Raw genomic sequence first — 10,445 nt, 5'->3', positions numbered from 1 at the left:
CCTCACAGCCCCGTGCATTTAATGTTGCTGTCTCCACCTCATTCCCATAGGTTCTCTATCCAGCTCCCTTCACATCCCTCCTTTGTTTTCTTTGAACCTACTCAGTTCTCCCACACACTGTGCTTGCTGGCTTTTGCCTGACAGGCCCTTTCCCGCCTCCTCCCACCATCCTCTGGTGCATTTCCTTCTTCCCAGACTTCCCCTGTGAAGCTTTCTTAAACTGCCCTCCCCCAGAGAAACCCTCAAGCCCCGGGCCACACCCCTATCTGGTTGTCTCACTTATATCACATCACTTCTGGACAAGTAGCTCCATCTTTGGGAGGCAAATCGTCTTAGAATCTTAGCACTTAGCCTGTCAGCAGGTGATAAAAAGAGGTGAGGAGGAGCCAGGCATGGTAGCACACGCCTATAACCCCAGCACTTGGGAGGTGAAGGCAATAGGATCAAGAGTTCAAGGCCAGCCCTGGCTACAATGAGACCTTTAAATCAGGTGGTGGTGGGCGGGCAGGGTGAGAGGGTTTAACTTCCTAGATGTCTATTCTCCCCTTTTAACAGACACTGCTGTGGTAGGAAAGAGAAAGATACTTCTCCCTATGCTTTGTTTTGCTTTGTGAAACGAGGTTTCTCTATGTTGCCCTGGATGGCCTGCCTGTTGACATTAAAGGCATGAGCCACCAGGTCCAGCGTTTTCCTTTGTTTGTGTGTATGTGCCTGCTCTTGTGAGTACAATTGTGTGTGTGTGTGTGTGTGTGTGTGTGTGTGTGTGTGTGTGTTCCAGAGGACAGCCTTAACTGTCCTTCCTCAGGAGCTATCATCTTGGTGTTTGAAACGAGGTTTCTTATTGGTCTGCAGCTTGACAAGTCAGCCACTTGGTCAGCCAGTCAGCCCCAGAGACCTGCCAGTCTTCTCCCCATGTGCAGCCCGGTTTCTCTATGTGTGATCTGTAAAACGGGAGTGATGATAAAGACGACGGATGTGGAATGAACGCTGAAATGAAACTTGAGGGTGCTGTAACAATGTGAAACGCTTCTGGAGAAATTCCCTCCCAGATTCAGCCTCTCCTCCTCTGCTGATGCCTTATTCATTTCTGCTGTTTGTCGTTCACTGCCTTCCCTTCCCCATCTGCCTCGGTGGGCACTGTCCTCCCTAAGTCCCTCTCCAGCGTCCACCTCATCTTTCTCCTCCCAGTAGCAGCCTTGTTGAAGCCCCCTCAGGCGCTTCTGTGGGCTCCTGTGCCTCTGCCTCCCTGGTGTCCATCCCTCTCACTCCTCATGCCTCATGTCCCTGGGACAGGGACCAGCATGCGTGTGGACACAGCTACCAAGCCCAGGTTTCAAAGATGCTCACAAAGGTGTTCAAGATGGAAGATAAAAGGGTGCTAGGTGCCACCTCTGTGCCGGGAAGGGAGCCAGGAGGGGAGCCGGGAGGCCAAGGCAGGTCCTGGGGTCATTTTTTCCTTTCAGAGATGCCAGGTAGGGTGGGGCGGGGCTGGAGGGGTGAGTTGGGGGATCTCTGGAGGCTTGGCTCTAGAGGAAGTCAGAGGGAGAGGCTGCGCTAATTGCCAGGCTGGCTGCCAGCAGCATGCCTGTGATACTTTGGCCACAAGTCATCAGGGAAGAGGAAGGAAAGAGGGAGGGAGAGTTGGTTCTTTGGGCCAGACCCAGAGGCGCGTAGACTGGCTCTCGGCTCAAGAGGCTTTTCTAGGTCACTCTCTGTGTTGCCGTTTCCCTTCCCATTGAGCCTGCTCTGCCTCGCCGCCGCGTTTCTTTCTTGTGTCTGACTCACAGTCCACGTCCCTGATACTCTTTGAGTCATTATGTCCCTGGAAGTCAGGAGTCAAGGTTCTAACACTATGGGGAGAAGGATCTCTGCAGGCTGCTCTGTCCCTAAGGCTGACTTTGATCTTGTACAAATGAGCTTCTTATTCTGCCTGCTCCCCGACTCCCCTCCCAGTTCCCCTACAGTAAGGGGGATACTTAGATTCTTGTGAAGCAGGCAAGAGAGCAGAAAAAATAAATAAAAACAACCTGAAAATTACAAATGGTTAATGTTCACAGGAACAATTTTTGGAACAATTTTTGCTTTTAGGTTTCAGCGCTGCTCACAATGCCATACACTTCCCTTAGGGCCACAGGGTTCATGACAGACAAATCAGCTTCACCTACCCAACCTTTAACTCCTTGTTGCATAGTCATTGTACATATTGATAGATTTCATAGGCATCATCCCATGGATATATCATGACCTTGGACTACACTTACCCCATGCCCTCCCATTTCTTTCCCCTCCTCCTTCCTGGGTGCTACTGCATAGTTCAGGTTAGCCACCAGTGCACAGAAATGGTTCCTGCCTCAGCTTCCAGAGAGCTGGGGTGACAGAGGTGTGCCACCATGCCTAGTTCAATCTGTAACTTTAAAAAATTGTTAAAAGTGTTATTTGTATGTGTATATATGTGCCTGCTTGTCTGTACGTGCACCGCACGGGTTAAGCTGCACACAGAGCAGCTGGATCCTCTGGAACGTGAATTTCGGGTAGTTGTGAGCCACCCCAGTGTGGGAACTGGGAACTGAACCCTGTTCTCTCAGTCCTGGAGCCACCTCTTTAGACCCCAGGGCTAATCCACTTCTCAACTCCTCCTTTGCTCTCACTCCACATCCGGTCCACCTGCCAATCATGCCGCTGCCTTCAGTACACGTCCTCAGCCAGCCCCCCTCATCACCTCTACCCCTTGTCTCATCTCACCGACACTAAAGAAAGTCCTTACAAAGACCCTGCCTCATGCCACCTCTGATTTTTTTTACCATTCCCTCTACTACAGCCACGTGATCTTTATGCTGAATCCTGCTGCTTCAGCAGCTTCTGCTTCAGACCTATTGCCTGCCCTTCCCTCCGTCCTGACAAGCTTCCTCCAAATGAGCAATTGTCTCCTCCTCTCGCCCTCTTCCAATCTTTGTTTATCACCTACTGAAATTGTAAAGAAGGTGTCCTGCCCAGCATCCTTTGTCTTCCTTCCTAGGAAGGAAGATATGGATTGGTCATTCCTAATCCTACCCCCAACAAAATCTAAAATTGCAAATGCCTCCAAATTTGAAATTTTGAGTGCCAACCACTCCTAATGCTCGAGACATGGGACAGAAAAACAGAAAAGAGTCAGAAGAAGACAGGAGGAGAGGACAGGGAGATGGGAAAGCACAGGCAGGTGAGGCCACGTTAAAGAACATTCTGCAGGAAGGACGCAGTCCTTGTGCACAGCTGTGTGACAGAGACGGGAATTCCCACCACTCACCTCCTCTCTGAGTCTGTCTAGACAGCTGGAGTTTGTTAAGCACTTCCCGAGTTTCAGTCACAGCACTGGTGTGGATGCAGCACTCACCCTCTGGGGCATGGTGATGCCGCCTTTAATCCCAGCACTCAGGAGGCAGAGGTAGGTGGGTGTCCACGAGTTTGAGGCCCGCCTGAGTTACGCAGTGAAACATACATACACAGCCAAGGCTATACAGAGAGACTCTGTCTCAAAACACAAACAAAAAGGGAAAAAGAAAGAAAAAGAACTCATCTCTCATTTTCCTTACCCTCATCCTTTGAAGATGACACATTTGTCAGCTCTGTCTATAAATTATGCTTCAGATTTACCTCCTTATTCCAGCTTCATTCACTCCTACTACCTCAAGCCAACATTCCCCACCTAAATTACAAGGATGTTTTTCTCTCTTCAGGATGACCACCTTGTGTTACTCTGAGGGCAGCTATCAGCATGAAGGAGTTGAGGTCTTTCCCATCCTTGTCTCACTTGACTCCTCAGAACCTAAGATCTATCCCTTGCATAAGCCCTCATTATAATCTTGAACCATCTTTATATCCTGCTCATTGAGCACCAGATCTGCTTACACTAGCCTAGTGTCCTTGCCAAAGCTGTTCTCTCTTCCTTAGAAGCCCTTGCTTCCTCTCTGCATGTGATGAACTACTCTCTCAGATCTCCCCTTAGCATCACCTCCTTAGAAAAGCCTTCTCTCACCCCTCCTCCACATCTGAGGGTCTCTTCTGTCAGTGTCTGTGCTGGGTACCTGTGGAGTTCTTAGATTTATCAAATCACTGCCAGGCACGGTGCCCCATGCCTATAATTTCAGCACTTGGGAGACTGAGGAGGAACTTGAGATTGATACCAGTCAGAACTACACAGCAAACCCCTGTTGTAACAAACAGACCACAACAAAAACAGATAAAAATACAAGGTCTCCATTTAAATTTGAGTTTGGGGTATAAAAAAAAAAGAATATTTATTGAGATAAATATGTTCCAGATGATATTTCCAGAATACTCATATTAAAATATTTATTATCTGGAATTCAAATGGAACTAGATGCCTTATATCTTATTTCCAACCCTAGATAGGTGGCTACTTCATTCCCCTTTTAGTTGAAGAAATTAGAAAGTACAACACTTTACTTCTCAGAATTCTTTGAGGCTAGAATTCTGAATAAGAATTAAAGTTCTTCCAAATAAATGAACTTGTATGAGTTTGAAGAACGGAAGTACAGAAGATGTCTTTGCCCTTCAGAGGAAGAAGGACAAGTCCCAGTAGACATGTGGGTCAATGGCAGAAGGACAGAGGGACAGTGCCTGACGTGCTAGTAGTAGCTGCAGCTTCTGAACTGTGGGGATTGATCCCAAAGTGTCCCTTAGATGCTTAGGATCTAACTATGACCTTCTGACTTTAAATCTTCTGTACCTTTCAATGACTTTATTATCATCTAGTTCCCTGAGTCAAATCTCATTGTTTAAAAATACCCAGTGGGCTTCTGCTTCCTGCCTTGAGCCTGACATGATACAGCTCTCACCACCTTGAATTTTCCTTCATCTCATGTGTGATTGCTTAATATCCCATACTCCTTTTTTTCTTTCATTACTGGGGTTGAACCCAGAGCCTCATACATATTTGACAAGCAGCTGTATCACTGGGCTCCATCTCCAGCCCTGTTGAGTATTTCTCTTGCTGCCCGAGCATCAAATCCAAGTGTCACTGCCCATGGATCTCTTTGCTCCTTCTGTGTCCTATGAGTCTAGATGTCAACATTGGACATATCATATATTATGAATATCTAAAACTGGGTGCCTATGAGACAGAACGAAACCTGCTCCTCACTTCTAAGGGATGAGGATTAGAAAGGTTTTTCCATACATGTGTGTGTGTGTGTGTGTGTGTGTGTGTGTGTGTGTGTGAATTTCCATATATATATATATATATATATAAATATGTGTGTGTGTGTGTGTGTGTGTGTGTGTGTGTGTGTGTGTGTGTGTGTTATTTTATGATCTCTAATGATCAGGAGCCAGATTAAATCAGTGGAACATGGTAAATTTAGGGATCTTGAGCAGGTGAAAAAAATGGTTTGGAAGATGATGAGGTGGATATGAAAGAGAGATGTCCACCCTGCATGTAAACTGCATGGGAACTGGATTTAGAAAAGGAATGGAGAGGGTAAAGCAGGGTGAGCTTCCAAACACAGAAAACTTGGACCAGATAATTCCTCCATGTAAGGCTCAGAACAAGGTCAGTTCTTATTCTGACCCCAGGATCCTGCTTCTGGTATCTCTCCACTCCCTTGTTGGACCTTCCTGGTTAGTTACAAGGCTGCTAGCTAGATGACTCCTCCCTAGCTCTTCTCACTGTGGGTCCCTCTCATCTGTCAGGGCTCAGCTCAAATGTCACCTCCTCAGAAGAGCCTCATCTACTCTTTATTAAAGCTACTCCATGCCTCCTCTGGTTAATCCCTTGTATATTATCCACTTTGTATTCCCAAAGCAGTTATCATAATCTATAATTAACTTGCTAATTTATTTGTTTACTTGCTCATTATTAGCTCCTGCCAATAGAATTCAAATTGCCCAAGGACAAGAAACCACCTGTGACTTCTCCTTTATACCCCCAGCTCCTCAACAATGTTAGGCAAACACTGGTATTTAGAAAATAGTTGTTGGATGATGAAATGTTATGGGTGAGTGAATGGTCAGCTCTTAGGAATACTGTTAAGAGGCTGTGAGAAAAAAGAAGGCTTGGGAACATTGGAGAGAGAAGAATGAATAGTAGACATTGAAAGGCTGGATAAAGATGTACCCATGACATTGACAGGAAAGTTATGGGCAAGAAGGGGGCTAATGAATGAGCATCCATGAAGATGAACACCCAACTCTTAGAGGACCTGATAAAAGGAAGGAGGGAAGATTTGTAAAGAGGCAGAAAAGAAAGCGAAGGAGTGAGAGCAGGCCAGTGGTAGGACGCGCCTCAGATGCACAGCCCTGGGTTCACATCTGAAAAGAGGAAGCGAAGTCTCAGAAGAAAAGACACTTAAGAGAAAGAGCACAGGACATTCAATAGAGGTCAGTTGTAGCAGGAATCTTCAAAGTTCTTATTAATAAAAACAAACCTGAGCCAGGTATTGGTTGTTTGTACTGAAATGTGATTTTATTTGTATGTTAATAAATAAAGTTGCCTGGGGGTCAGAGCTAATAGCAAGCCATAGCAGAAGATGGGCGGTGGTGACACACACCTTTAATCCCAACACTTGGGAGGCAGAGCTAGGTGGATCTCTGTGTGTTCAAGGACACAGCCAGCATGGAGACACACGCCTTTAATCTCAATACCAACCATAGAAGACCTGGAGGTCTGTACAAACAGGCAATGACGAAGAGATCATGTGGTTGGGTTTACAACCAATGAGAAGGCAGAACAAAAAGTCAATAAAAGGACAGACACACAGGAAGTAGGCCTCTTGCTGAGGGGAAGGACAGCAGTGCTAGTGAAGGATAAGAAAGGTTTTTAGCTCTTAGCTATTGCTCTGACCTCTTGGGCTTTTAACTCTGCAATTGGCTCTGTGTTTCTTATTTTTAAAAGACTGTTACATCTACATTTGGCACCCCACATTGAGCGCTAGATGTAGCAAGAATCTTCAAAGTTCTTATTAATAAAAACAACCCTGAGCAGGGTATTAGGGTTAATGCTGGAAGATCAGAGAGATGCTGCCAGCTGCCGCCATGAGAAGATGTTAAGATACCTGAGCCACGTGGCAACTTATAGATTAATAAAAATTGGTTAATTTAAGATATAAGAACTAGATAACAAGAAGCCTTCTGCAGCCATACAGTTTATAAGCAATATAAGTCTCTGTGTGTTTACTCAGTTGAGCAGCTGTGAGACTGGTGGGTGAGAGAGATTTGTCCTGACTGTGGGCCAGGTGGGCCTGGAAAACTCCAGCTACAGTCAGTGGTAGATCATACATTGGCCTGACTCCCACTGAGGAACTCTGAACCTCCTCAAGTTCCTCATCAAGCCATTCTAGGCTTAACTAAGAAGGGCTGGATGGGTGAGATTCCTACAATAGTTCACACATGTGAGCATCAGGCTTCATCTAGTCAGATTCAGTCAGTCTTCCTATGTCTCCACCTCAACCCCAGCCCTCCTCAAGCCACACATCAGTTGGAGAAGATTCTTCTCCGAGTCTTTAGAACAGTTGCTCTGGGGAACTTCCAAGTATACTAAAGAAGATGGAAAACTGCAGAATCTTTTCTAAAAAATAAGCAGTTATTGGATCAGTCAAGATGGAAGGGAAGGCCACCATCAATGGAAATTGAAAAGGGATTGCAGTGTTGGCCATTTGTGATTCTTTTCTTCCGGGTCTTCCTTTTCTACCTTCAGTGAAAAAATTCTCTGTTCAGTCTTTTCACTGTCCTCCCTCTCACTTCAACCCAACCCTTCCATTTACAAGTCACTTCCTCCAAGAGGCTTTTCTGAGATCACTTCCACGTGTCCTCCAATCTGTCAACAGAAAGAACCCTCAATCCACCCCTCACCTCAGCACACTTGGTCTATCTCATTACACTCCCTAATTTAGTAATGATAGATTTGGGGTGGTGATGGATATACTTCACCTGCCTTATCACACTCTCTAAGGGCAGGGACTATGACTGTTCTAAGATCATTCTCCCAAACACCTCTTCACGCCTACCTCCCCTCCTTGAAGGCTTAAACACTTAGGGACTGTTTAAAAAGATGAGATGTCACTGATACAGAGGAAAGACAGAATGGAGGACAAACAAAAGGAGTAAAAAAAAAGAAAAGGAAGGGGCCTGTCCAACTTTTAGCGTTCCTCAGCAGCATGCAAAGGTGCTGTGCTATATCACAGCGCCATAAGTAGGCTTCTTGAAAGGAGTGGTAACAGTTGTGTAGGAGGCACCTACTTTAAGGAGGGGCAGGATTCTGTCACAGTCAACTGGAGCAAGCCAAGCCAGCACACACACACACACACACACACACACACACACACACACACACACTCAACTCTACCCTTCCATTTATGGTCATAGAATGAACTCAGGGGAGGATCAGGGGATCATTAATAGGTAAACTCATTAGGGAGTCTGGAGAGGGAGGGAGAAGGTCTTGCGAAGTGAAATGTTTCCTGGCAGAGTTCAGGTCCAAATGCCTTTCCTTTACCCATGTCCTAGAACTACCAGGTGTGGAAAGCAGGCTGTAAAGGTTGAGGGAGTCCTCACCACCTGGTCACCTGGAAGGGAAGCAACAGCTAGTCATGGGCTTCTGCAATCAGACTGAGCTCTCTGGTTTTCCTATCACTCAAGCATTCTCTAGGACCATCCCCCACACCTGCCAATGAGGAAGGACTACTGACTGATAAGAGTGTCTTTGTCTGGCACTTAGATGGGATGAGAAAAATCAGTCAGAGGATCTTCTCACTCTGCCCAATCAACAATGAGTAACTCAATAACTGAGTAGAGACATTGAGACACCGTGCTGGGCATTGGGCCAGGTGTGTGTCAGGCAGTCGTGAACATGAAGGTTACATTCCTGTTCCTGTAGGACTTATTATCTGTTGGATAGAAATAAAAACAAGTAAACGGATTATTGAAGACAAAGATAAAGATGATGAAGATAATAAATAAAAAGGACAATTCACTCCTTTGAGGAAAATGACTTGAAACAGAAGTGGAAGTGAGGCTGGAGATACAGTTCAGCAGGTAAGAGAGCTTACTGATCTTGTAGAGGCTAGGGTTTGGTTCCCAGCACCCACACCTGACACCTTGCTTACAACCACCTATAACTCCAACTCCAGGGGAGCAGATACCCTCCGGCTTCTGGGGGAACCTGTGAATATGTGCACATAAACTCATGCAGGCACACCATATTATATATATATATATATATATATATATATATATATATATATATATATATATATATATATGTGTGTGTGTGTATGTGTATACATATATATATATATATATATATATATATTATATATAATTAAAAAATAAACACAAGTTAACGAAGCCCTCTATAGGGCTGGAGATGTAGCTCAATGATAGATTACTTACCTAGCATGTGCATAGCCATGGCATCCATCCCCAACACTGAAAAAAACAAATGTCCTCTCTGACTATATTGCCTTTGGGTTGAGACCTGAATGAGATGAGGGGAAAGGCATGTGGAGCTTTCTCCAAAGTGAAGGAACAATGAGTGCAGAGTTCCTACATCTGGAACAGTCTTGGAATGTTCAAGGAACAGAAAACAGAAGGGTACTGCAGCAGAAAAAACAGAAGAGGAGGGGCGGGTCTACTGCAGACTCATGATGCAAGACCTCATGCAAGAGCTTGGAAACTGCTGATGCCTGGCACGCATGTCCAGAGGTTCTGTTCCATTGGTTGGAGGTGTCATCTGGGTACCAGAAACTTGGTGGTTTCAAAGTCCAGGCAAGGCTGTGGATCACTGATGATCTTGAGGGCCATGGCAAGGCATTTGAACTGAAGGGCATCAGAGTGTTTTTCTAGTATTCCAGGCTCAGATCCAGAAAACAAAACAAAACAAAACAAAACAAAAACATTGTTAAGAGGCTTTGAAGGTAGAAATAGACTCAATCAAATGAAATAATCCAGCTGAGCATAGTGGCACATGCCTTTAATCTCCCCCACTTAGGAGGCAGAGACAAGATGACTCTCTGTGATTTCAAGGCCAGCATGGTTTATATAGTAAGTTCCAGGACAGCTAGGACCACAGTGAGACCCTGTTTTACAAAAAAGAAAGAAAAGAATAGGAGACCAGGGGAACTCACAAGGTGGCCAAGAGAAGCAATACAATCCAGAAATTAGAAAAACAAACAAACAAACAAAAAAAAAAAAAACACCAGACATACTTAGTTTAATGTGATGCCACATCCCTGTGATCCCAGTACTCAGCTAGGCTATGGTAAGAGGACCACAGATTTGAGGCTAAGCTGAGCTACACAGCAAATTTTCAGTAAGCCTGGAGCAATCAAGATTGAAGGGAGCCTGATTATCAAATATAGTACCACCTTAAATTCATTTTCCATTTCTAAGTAAGGCAATATATTCCATTTCTAGGAATTAGGATGAAGTGTTTGTGGGGCATGGTACCA

The sequence above is a fragment of the Onychomys torridus genome, unplaced genomic scaffold (assembly GCF_903995425.1).
Source record: "Onychomys torridus unplaced genomic scaffold, mOncTor1.1, whole genome shotgun sequence".
Lineage (NCBI taxonomy): Eukaryota > Metazoa > Chordata > Mammalia > Rodentia > Cricetidae > Onychomys > Onychomys torridus.
The sequence above is the reverse complement of the archived record's forward strand: the minus strand, read 5'-3'. Positions refer to the sequence as shown.